General features: G+C 44.4%; 1 long non-coding RNA gene across 1 annotated transcript; it reads right to left on the bottom strand.

The window, feature by feature from the left end:
* Positions 1–218: 218 nt before the first annotated feature.
* On the bottom strand, positions 219–5,417 carry LOC143768555 (uncharacterized). The gene is made up of 3 exons (XR_013213940.1): positions 4,245–5,417; positions 1,903–1,919; positions 219–316 (listed from the first exon to the last, which is right to left on the bottom strand). It is a non-coding gene; the product is annotated as an uncharacterized LOC143768555 (long non-coding RNA).
* Between the last annotated feature and the right edge of the window lie 4,997 nt (positions 5,418–10,414).

Raw genomic sequence — 10,414 nt, 5'->3', positions numbered from 1 at the left:
ATATATAAACAACTGTACAGAAAGCATATACAATAAACGTTACATTCCGTAGTGTGGTACAATAAGCCCGAAGTAGGGGAAAAAATACACATATATATACATATATACAAAACATAGCCTAATACAGGTATTATATCCTGTCCCGAGTGAGAGAAAGATAAGTCCTTAGTGAGTAGGATCATGGTTCTGTGTAAGCCGAGGCTGGACTCATGCAGATTGGAGGACGTGGGACCCAAGAAAGTACCAAACCGAAGATTACCTTAGCAAGGTGAATAAAGGAATAGTACAAATGGTATCCTTGTGGCTCATAGAATATCTATAAAGGATAGAAAGTGTTAGTAGGAACCGTATATGAGAAAACTATAATCTTAGTAATAGAAAGGTTTACCTCATAGAATATAATGATAAAAATATGTAGGTGGTCTTTGACTTATTGTGTCACAAAAGTAATCTGTTGAGGATACATAGGGCAAGGAGAATAATGAGTTGTATCAATACTATGGTGGGACGCACAAAATAAGGGGTGTTTATAGGCAATGGTATGTGAAGTTACCTGGCAATGCTGGTGGGTAAAAGAATGATCAATTCTTATGCAGTGTGCTAGTAACGCAAGCCTAGTTTATCCTGTTAAGCTGCAAATGGAACCTAATTACAATGCATATAGTTAAAGTGTGTACAGGGAAGGACGCAGGTGGGAAGACATACTAGGTAGCGCCATGCAATGTTACCTGGCAATGTTTGTAAGCACCAAGGACATTAGCCTTGTAAGGTATGCTGCCAGCATAACACGGTCCTGTAGTGTCACCGGGAAAGTCTGCTATAGAGATATATGGTTATAGTGTGTAGGGATAATAAAAAAAGGGGGGGGGGGGAAAGGGGGAAGAAACATCAGCACTAGACTGTTACCTGGCAATGATGGTGTGCAGCTAGCCTTTGTTGTAACCAGGCCGTATGCGGGAGATCTCTGTAAGGGGATAATATGCATTATCTACTTTGTCATCTGGCTCTCTCAGCCAGGGGTGTAGATGATGCAGGCCAAGTGGCTGCATACACAGTGGTGGATCAGGGTATTTTACCTGGTGGTAGTGGGGTATGAGCGGCGCTCCTGCGCCCTGCTTCCTGGCACGTGGTGTGTATGGCGTCCCGGCCCTGCTATTTAAACACGGAGGGACCCGCGGTACCGGAAGTGCGTCATCCGGTACCGGAAGTCCCGCCGCCGCTGTGTAAAGTGTAATGCGCATGCGCGGGCGTCGTCAGGGAGATGGAACGCTGTGGATTCACAGCGATAGTGGCGCCTGCGCTGTGCGGTAACTGAGGAGCCCGCTGTTTGGTATAGGTGGTTTAGTGTGCATGTATGGGCACTAACAGTATGAACGCTGTCCACTACAGAGAGGATAGTGTCAACGCTCATGGGTGAATTCATAGTTCTCCATTGTGGAGTGTGAGCGTCCCATAGGTATCCTTGACAGATGAGCCATTAACTCTTGAATACGGCTGTAAAGGGGGAACCTATTAGTAGACCTTAGAGGTTACACGTTCTATCAAATAATGACCAAAAATTAGAGATAAAAATGATGAAAATGAAAATAAGGGTAAAAACTAAAAAATAAACAGTAGAAAATGAACTTTAAAATGAAAAAAATGTTTCAATGCCCCAAAGTAACAAAAAAGAATAAAGCAATGAAAAATGAAGAAATACTTAAATATAAAAGAATAATAAGGGGGGCAATGAAAAATTAATGATAAGGATACCACTAACAAAATGGAAAATAAAATAAAGAGATGTAACTTAAAATAAAAATTGAAAAATAAAAAATAAAAAATAAAATTAAAAATAAGAGGTGACACAAAGTCAACCTAGGGGCGGAGGAGTTAGTCATACCGAATTATGAATAGACTCACCACCATGGTCAGCGGGTCTATGGAGAGGGAGAGAAAAAAGACATATCAATATCATGATCAAGACAACCAGTCAATTTCCCTGTTCAGGCCCTTTGGTGCTAGTGTATCAAGTGTATAGATCCAATACGTCTCTCTTGACCTGAGCAATTTGATGTGGTCGCCCCCCCGTCTAGGCCTAGGTACCTGCTCTATTACTTGGAATTTCAGTTGTGCTATTGTATGTCTAGCTGCAGCAAAATGGGCAGGTAAGGGGAGCCATGTTTTACCACACCTTATCGTGGATTTATGACTGGCCACCCGGTCTCTCACATGTTGTACCGTCTCACCAACGTACAGAAGGCCACATGGGCACTTGATTAAATACACTACAAAATTGGATTCGCAGGTAAAGAAGCCTCGTATGGGAAAAGATTTACCAGTCCTTGGGTGTGTAATATTGTCTGATCTGATAACGTTGGAGCAAGCAGCGCAATTCAAACAGGGGAACGTGCCGTGACGGCGTGTGCTAAGGAGTTGTTGAGTAAGTTCCCTGCGTGCACTGCCCACATCGGCCCTCACAATCTGATCCTTTATGTTTGGGGGCCGTCTTGTGCTCATCAGTACCGGTGTCTGGAATGAGGGGATGTTGGGATAAGCCTTACCCAACAGAGGCCAGTGTCTTCTGATTGTTGAGTGGACTTTTGGCATGAAAGGATGGTGAGTATGTACAAATGGCATGCGCTCTTGTTGTAATCTAGGTAGTTTGTCTTCGTCAGGGGTGTAAGAGAGTACCAGTTCCTGTTCTAAAAGTGCGGATGGGTATTCCCTATCCTTGAACTTCTGTGACATAAGGTCGAGTCTGGTATGGCGTATTTCCGGGTCGGATACTATTCTGGACACTCTTTTGAACTGGGAACGAGGGAGGCTGTCCTTGGTGGACCTGGGGTGACAGCTTGAGTATAGTAGTAGGCTGTTACAGTCTGTGGGTTTTGTGTGAAGATCCGTGCTCAGGACCCCCTGATGGTCCTTTAGGACCAGGGTGTCAAGAAAGGCGATCTGTGTGGTACTAAAGTTCATCGTGAACTGTAGTTCCTGGAAAATGGAATTAAGGTATCTGTGGAAGTTATCGAGTGTATCTGGGGTACCTGTCCAGATCATGAAAATATCGTCGATATAGCGGTGGTATTCAATCGCGTACTGTAGAAAAAGCTCATTATTATAGACAAAATGTTCCTCAAAAAAATGCATATAGGCATTAGCGTATGCCGGGGCTACATTTGAGCCCATGGCGGTCCCACGTGCCTGGACGTAGTAAGTATCCTCATAGAGGAAGTAATTTTCATACAGTACTACCCTCAATAGGTCAAGGCAGAAATTAATGGAGTTATGAGACATGTCCGACTTATCAAGTAGACTCCTTGTTGCTAGAATGCCCCTATCATGCGAAATGGAGGTATACAGGCTCTGTACGTCCAGAGTGACCAGTATACTGGACTTTGGTATTTGTTGAATATTCTTGATTATGCCCAAAAATTGGCTTGTGTCTAGAAGAAAAGATCTTGTCCCCTTGACTAGGGGTGTCAAGATTTTTTCTAAGAAAATTGAGAGAGGTGAGAAGATAGAGTCGGTGGAGGCCACAATGGGCCTCCCCGGAGGATTGCTGAGGGACTTATGGATTTTAGGTAGAACGTAAAAAACGGGAATTATTGGGTGCGGGTTTTTGAGATAGGTTGCTGTCTTGGTATCTATCGTTTTACTATCCAGGTAGGAAGTAAGGAGATCCTGTATCAGTTTAGCGATCTTAGAAGTGGGGTCTCTGGGAATAACCTTATAGGTCTCAGTGTCTGATAATTGTCGGAGTATTTCCGTATGGTACTGGGAGCGGTCCATAACGACAGTGGCTCCCCCCTTATCCGCTGGCTTAATGATTATATTCTTGTTAGACCGTAATGCTGTAAGTGCATGCTTCTCATCAAGGGAAAGGTTCTTGTGAGTGGGAAAGAACCCAAGTTTTTGTTGGTGAGTGAGCGATTTAATATCACGATCAATAAGTGAAATTACAGTTTCAGCTGCGTGATAGGAGTGGGGGGGTGAGAAGGTGCTAACATTCCGTAGACCCAGAGAACTGATGGATAGATCCGTGACATTCTCAGCAGAGGCTGAGGTGCCTGAACTCGCAGCAGCCCCAGTGCCAAAGTGAGTTCTGAGTCTAATGGATCTGTAGAACCTATTTAGGTCCTTTTCCAATTGGAACGAGTCCCAATGTGGGGTGGGGCAAAAGGATAATCCTTTTTGTAGCACTGATAATTCAGCGGGAGACAGGTTGTAGCTTGAAATGTTCATCACCAGGTTCGATGGCTTACCTGGCTGCGTGTTGCCATTCTTTCTCCGCGCCCGTCGGGTTGGTCTCCATGTTGGTACCCTCCCCTGCGTCCTTTCGCTAAAAAAGGCGGTCTGGTTGAGCCTACAGATGAGTCGCTGCCAGAGCTGTGTGAGTCGAATCTTCTTTGCATGGGGCGTCGTCGCCAGGGCGTATATGTGGTGGAATCGCTCCATCTGTAGACACGGTTGTTCAGATAGTCGTCGTTGTCTCTTTGGAACTTCTGCCTCTTCCGGTCCTGGAGATTCTTCTGGTGTTCAGTGATGATTTTGTCTGTTTTCTCCTTCAAGGTAGTCCACTCAGGGGTAGAGAGGGTAGCTGCTAGTTGGTTTTCGATGGCCAGGATATTTTTTCTAAGGTCAGATATTTCTTTCTGGAGGTACTCCACAGTAAGAATAATAATGTCCAATGAGCACTTGTTAAGTATTTTTTGATACTTGTCACAATACTCTTGATTGTCTGCAAAAAGAGTGGGTCGTAAATGACTCCTCAGTCCCCTAGGGATTTTGCTTTGGCGGTGATATTCCGCTAGGGTGGTACAATGCAGGTCGTACGAGATTAGTTTGCGTTTGGTTTTCTCATAGTCCCTAGTCCTCAAATCGGTTGCTGGTATCTTAAGGAACTCAGCAGAACTCGTGACTTGAGATAATATATTTGAACTAGTAGCTATGTCGTAGGCAAAGGTGTCGGTTGACATTTGGGCACCCTGTGCAACAACCAAGATAACTAGTAAATGGAAAAAGAATGGTGTGCACTAGGGATAGGGATAGGGCGAGGTGCAGGTGTAGAGGACTGATCGTCCTGATACACTAAGGATAAATTTAATACACCGCACACTCTAGGGGTATAATCTGTGACAAACTCAGAATTAATTGAAGTGCCATAAGTTTATTATTCAATAATGCAGAAGGCGACCAGAAGTCACAACTGACAACGTTTCGACTCTTCCCGAGTCTTTATCAAAAGGTCGCTGAAAAGAACAAAACATATATAAACAACTGTACAGAAAGCATATACAATAAACGTTACATTCCGTAGTGTGGTACAATAAGCCCGAAGTAGGGGAAAAAATACACATATATATACATATATACAAAACATAGCCTAATACAGGTATTATATCCTGTCCCGAGTGAGAGAAAGATAAGTCCTTAGTGAGTAGGATCATGGTTCTGTGTAAGCCGAGGCTGGACTCATGCAGATTGGAGGACGTGGGACCCAAGAAAGTACCAAACCGAAGATTACCTTAGCAAGGTGAATAAAGGAATAGTACAAATGGTATCCTTGTGGCTCATAGAATATCTATAAAGGATAGAAAGTGTTAGTAGGAACCGTATATGAGAAAACTATAATCTTAGTAATAGAAAGGTTTACCTCATAGAATATAATGATAAAAATATGTAGGTGGTCTTTGACTTATTGTGTCACAAAAGTAATCTGTTGAGGATACATAGGGCAAGGAGAATAATGAGTTGTATCAATACTATGGTGGGACGCACAAAATAAGGGGTGTTTATAGGCAATGGTATGTGAAGTTACCTGGCAATGCTGGTGGGTAAAAGAATGATCAATTCTTATGCAGTGTGCTAGTAACGCAAGCCTAGTTTATCCTGTTAAGCTGCAAATGGAACCTAATTACAATGCATATAGTTAAAGTGTGTACAGGGAAGGACGCAGGTGGGAAGACATACTAGGTAGCGCCATGCAATGTTACCTGGCAATGTTTGTAAGCACCAAGGACATTAGCCTTGTAAGGTATGCTGCCAGCATAACACGGTCCTGTAGTGTCACCGGGAAAGTCTGCTATAGAGATATATGGTTATAGTGTGTAGGGATAATAAAAAAAGGGGGGGGGGGGGAAAGGGGGAAGAAACATCAGCACTAGACTGTTACCTGGCAATGATGGTGTGCAGCTAGCCTTTGTTGTAACCAGGCCGTATGCGGGAGATCTCTGTAAGGGGATAATATGCATTATCTACTTTGTCATCTGGCTCTCTCAGCCAGGGGTGTAGATGATGCAGGCCAAGTGGCTGCATACACAGTGGTGGATCAGGGTATTTTACCTGGTGGTAGTGGGGTATGAGCGGCGCTCCTGCGCCCTGCTTCCTGGCACGTGGTGTGTATGGCGTCCCGGCCCTGCTATTTAAACACGGAGGGACCCGCGGTACCGGAAGTGCGTCATCCGGTACCGGAAGTCCCGCGGCGGCGGGACTTCCGGTACCGGATGACGCACTTCCGGTACCGCGGGTCCCTCCGTGTTTAAATAGCAGGGCCGGGACGCCATACACACCACGTGCCAGGAAGCAGGGCGCAGGAGCGCCGCTCATACCCCACTACCACCAGGTAAAATACCCTGATCCACCACTGTGTATGCAGCCACTTGGCCTGCATCATCTACACCCCTGGCTGAGAGAGCCAGATGACAAAGTAGATAATGCATATTATCCCCTTACAGAGATCTCCCGCATACGGCCTGGTTACAACAAAGGCTAGCTGCACACCATCATTGCCAGGTAACAGTCTAGTGCTGATGTTTCTTCCCCCTTTCCCCCCCCCCCCTTTTTTTATTATCCCTACACACTATAACCATATATCTCTATAGCAGACTTTCCCGGTGACACTACAGGACCGTGTTATGCTGGCAGCATACCTTACAAGGCTAATGTCCTTGGTGCTTACAAACATTGCCAGGTAACATTGCATGGCGCTACCTAGTATGTCTTCCCACCTGCGTCCTTCCCTGTACACACTTTAACTATATGCATTGTAATTAGGTTCCATTTGCAGCTTAACAGGATAAACTAGGCTTGCGTTACTAGCACACTGCATAAGAATTGATCATTCTTTTACCCACCAGCATTGCCAGGTAACTTCACATACCATTGCCTATAAACACCCCTTATTTTGTGCGTCCCACCATAGTATTGATACAACTCATTATTCTCCTTGCCCTATGTATCCTCAACAGATTACTTTTGTGACACAATAAGTCAAAGACCACCTACATATTTTTATCATTATATTCTATGAGGTAAACCTTTCTATTACTAAGATTATAGTTTTCTCATATACGGTTCCTACTAACACTTTCTATCCTTTATAGATATTCTATGAGCCACAAGGATACCATTTGTACTATTCCTTTATTCACCTTGCTAAGGTAATCTTCGGTTTGGTACTTTCTTGGGTCCCACGTCCTCCAATCTGCATGAGTCCAGCCTCGGCTTACACAGAACCATGATCCTACTCACTAAGGACTTATCTTTCTCTCACTCGGGACAGGATATAATACCTGTATTAGGCTATGTTTTGTATATATGTATATATATGTGTATTTTTTCCCCTACTTCGGGCTTATTGTACCACACTACGGAATGTAACGTTTATTGTATATGCTTTCTGTACAGTTGTTTATATATGTTTTGTTCTTTTCAGCGACCTTTTGATAAAGACTCGGGAAGAGTCGAAACGTTGTCAGTTGTGACTTCTGGTCGCCTTCTGCATTATTGAATAATAAACTTATGGCACTTCAATTAATTCTGAGTTTGTCACAGATTATACCCCTAGAGTGTGCGGTGTATTAAATTTATCCTTAGTGTATCAGGACGATCAGTCCTCTACACCTGCACCTCGCCCTATCCCTATCCCTAGTGCACACCATTCTTTTTCCATTTACTAGTTATCTTGGTTGTTGCACAGGGTGCCCAAATGTCAACCGACACCTTTGCCTACGACATAGCTACTAGTTCAAATATATTATCTCAAGTCACGAGTTCTGCTGAGTTCCTTAAGATACCAGCAACCGATTTGAGGACTAGGGACTATGAGAAAACCAAACGCAAACTAATCTCGTACGACCTGCATTGTACCACCCTAGCGGAATATCACCGCCAAAGCAAAATCCCTAGGGGACTGAGGAGTCATTTACGACCCACTCTTTTTGCAGACAATCAAGAGTATTGTGACAAGTATCAAAAAATACTTAACAAGTGCTCATTGGACATTATTATTCTTACTGTGGAGTACCTCCAGAAAGAAATATCTGACCTTAGAAAAAATATCCTGGCCATCGAAAACCAACTAGCAGCTACCCTCTCTACCCCTGAGTGGACTACCTTGAAGGAGAAAACAGACAAAATCATCACTGAACACCAGAAGAATCTCCAGGACCGGAAGAGGCAGAAGTTCCAAAGAGACAACGACGACTATCTGAACAACCGTGTCTACAGATGGAGCGATTCCACCACATATACGCCCTGGCGACGACGCCCCATGCAAAGAAGATTCGACTCACACAGCTCTGGCAGCGACTCATCTGTAGGCTCAACCAGACCGCCTTTTTTAGCGAAAGGACGCAGGGGAGGGTACCAACATGGAGACCAACCCGACGGGCGCGGAGAAAGAATGGCAACACGCAGCCAGGTAAGCCATCGAACCTGGTGATGAACATTTCAAGCTACAACCTGTCTCCCGCTGAATTATCAGTGCTACAAAAAGGATTATCCTTTTGCCCCACCCCACATTGGGACTCGTTCCAATTGGAAAAGGACCTAAATAGGTTCTACAGATCCATTAGACTCAGAACTCACTTTGGCACTGGGGCTGCTGCGAGTTCAGGCACCTCAGCCTCTGCTGAGAATGTCACGGATCTATCCATCAGTTCTCTGGGTCTACGGAATGTTAGCACCTTCTCACCCCCCCACTCCTATCACGCAGCTGAAACTGTAATTTCACTTATTGATCGTGATATTAAATCGCTCACTCACCAACAAAAACTTGGGTTCTTTCCCACTCACACGAACCTTTCCCTTGATGAGAAGCATGCACTTACAGCATTACGGTCTAACAAGAATATAATCATTAAGCCAGCGGATAAGGGGGGAGCCACTGTCGTTATGGACCGCTCCCAGTACCATACGGAAATACTCCGACAATTATCAGACACTGAGACCTATAAGGTTATTCCCAGAGACCCCACTTCTAAGATCGCTAAACTGATACAGGATCTCCTTACTTCCTACCTGGATAGTAAAACGATAGATACCAAGACAGCAACCTATCTCAAAAACCCGCACCCAATAATTCCCGTTTTTTACGTTCTACCTAAAATCCATAAGTCCCTCAGCAATCCTCCGGGGAGGCCCATTGTGGCCTCCACCGACTCTATCTTCTCACCTCTCTCAATTTTCTTAGAAAAAATCTTGACACCCCTAGTCAAGGGGACAAGATCTTTTCTTCTAGACACAAGCCAATTTTTGGGCATAATCAAGAATATTCAACAAATACCAAAGTCCAGTATACTGGTCACTCTGGACGTACAGAGCCTGTATACCTCCATTTCGCATGATAGGGGCATTCTAGCAACAAGGAGTCTACTTGATAAGTCGGACATGTCTCATAACTCCATTAATTTCTGCCTTGACCTATTGAGGGTAGTACTGTATGAAAATTACTTCCTCTATGAGGATACTTACTACGTCCAGGCACGTGGGACCGCCATGGGCTCAAATGTAGCCCCGGCATACGCTAATGCCTATATGCATTTTTTTGAGGAACATTTTGTCTATAATAATGAGCTTTTTCTACAGTACGCGATTGAATACCACCGCTATATCGACGATATTTTCATGATCTGGACAGGTACCCCAGATACACTCGATAACTTCCACAGATACCTTAATTCCATTTTCCAGGAACTACAGTTCACGATGAACTTTAGTACCACACAGATCGCCTTTCTTGACACCCTGGTCCTAAAGGACCATCAGGGGGTCCTGAGCACGGATCTTCACACAAAACCCACAGACTGTAACAGCCTACTACTATACTCAAGCTGTCACCCCAGGTCCACCAAGGACAGCCTCCCCCGTTCCCAGTTCAAAAGAGTGTCCAGAATAGTATCCGACCCGGAAATACGCCATACCAGACTCGACCTTATGTCACAGAAGTTCAAGGATAGGGAATACCCATCCGCACTTTTAGAACAGGAACTGGTACTCTCTTACACCCCTGACGAAGACAAACTACCTAGATTACAACAAGAGCGCATGCCATTTGTACATACTCACCATCCTTTCATGCCAAAAGTCCACTCAACAATCAGAAGACACTGGCCTCTGTTGGGTAAGGCTTATCCCAACATCCCCTCATTCC

This window comes from Ranitomeya variabilis, chromosome 4, assembly GCF_051348905.1.
Source record: "Ranitomeya variabilis isolate aRanVar5 chromosome 4, aRanVar5.hap1, whole genome shotgun sequence".
Taxonomy (NCBI): domain Eukaryota; kingdom Metazoa; phylum Chordata; class Amphibia; order Anura; family Dendrobatidae; genus Ranitomeya; species Ranitomeya variabilis.
This window is presented reverse-complemented; position numbering and strand designations above follow the sequence as displayed.